This window comes from Marmota flaviventris, chromosome 10 (genome assembly GCF_047511675.1).
Source record: "Marmota flaviventris isolate mMarFla1 chromosome 10, mMarFla1.hap1, whole genome shotgun sequence".
Classification (NCBI taxonomy): domain Eukaryota; kingdom Metazoa; phylum Chordata; class Mammalia; order Rodentia; family Sciuridae; genus Marmota; species Marmota flaviventris.
In genome coordinates, this window is record NC_092507.1 from 27964643 (window position 1) to 27965556 (window position 914).

Consider the following 914-nt stretch of genomic DNA (forward strand, 5'->3'; position numbering starts at 1 on the left):
ATATGGGGGAATATTTGTCAACAAAGTTTCATTTATGCAACATGAAAAAGGTCTGGAGATCTAATGTAAAACATGGTTAACTCAATTTAAAAATAACGTATACCTGAAATATGCCAAGAGGGTAGCAAATATTCTCATTGGTTAAAAAAAGAAATAAAGTAAATGATAAGTAGGTGAGGCGATAGATATGCTAATTAGCTTTGTTGTGATGATCACAATGCATACATATTTCAAAACATCAAAGTGTACACTTCAAACATATCAAATTTTGTTTGTCAATTACAACTTTAAAAAGCTGAAAACAAGTGTCTGAAGCCTCCACCAATGTTGGTTTAAAATCACCCTGAGTGCTCACTTCAGTGGCACAAATACTAAAACTGAAGACACAGAAGAGACTAACATGGTCCTTGCTCAAGTATGACATGGAAATTTGTAAAATGTCCATATATTTTGTGTAGTGGATTTGAAAATATACTCAAAAGAATCAGAAGTGAAATCTCAAAGACATATTTGTACACTCATGTTCCCAAAGCAACATTATTCACAATAAACAAAAGATGAAAGCAACCCAAGTGTCCACTGATAAATAAATGAATAAACAAAATGTGGTATGTTCATGTGGTGGAATACTATTCAGTCTTGAAAAGGGACTCAGTAGAAAGGCGGGAAATTTTGACACATGCTACCACATCAGTGAAGTTTGAGGGCACCTGTAGTTTAGATATGATTTGGTTGTGTCCCCCAAGGGTTTGTGTATGGGGAGCTTATCCCTAGTATGGCAGTACTGAGAGGTGATGGAACCTTTAAAAGGTAAAGTCTCACCTTTTAAGAACAAGTCCCACCCTTGAATTGCTTCCTGTTTGGAGATGAGATTTCTTTCTCCTACACATGCTCCTACTGTTGTAACACTATCT

General features: G+C 35.4%; 1 non-coding gene across 1 annotated transcript; it reads left to right on the forward strand.

Annotated features, from left to right (window-relative positions):
- Positions 1 to 347: 347 nt before the first annotated feature.
- LOC114094558 (U6 spliceosomal RNA) lies at positions 348 to 452 on the forward strand. The gene has a single exon (XR_003583067.1). It is a non-coding gene; the product is annotated as a U6 spliceosomal RNA (small nuclear RNA).
- Positions 453 to 914: the final 462 nt, after the last annotated feature.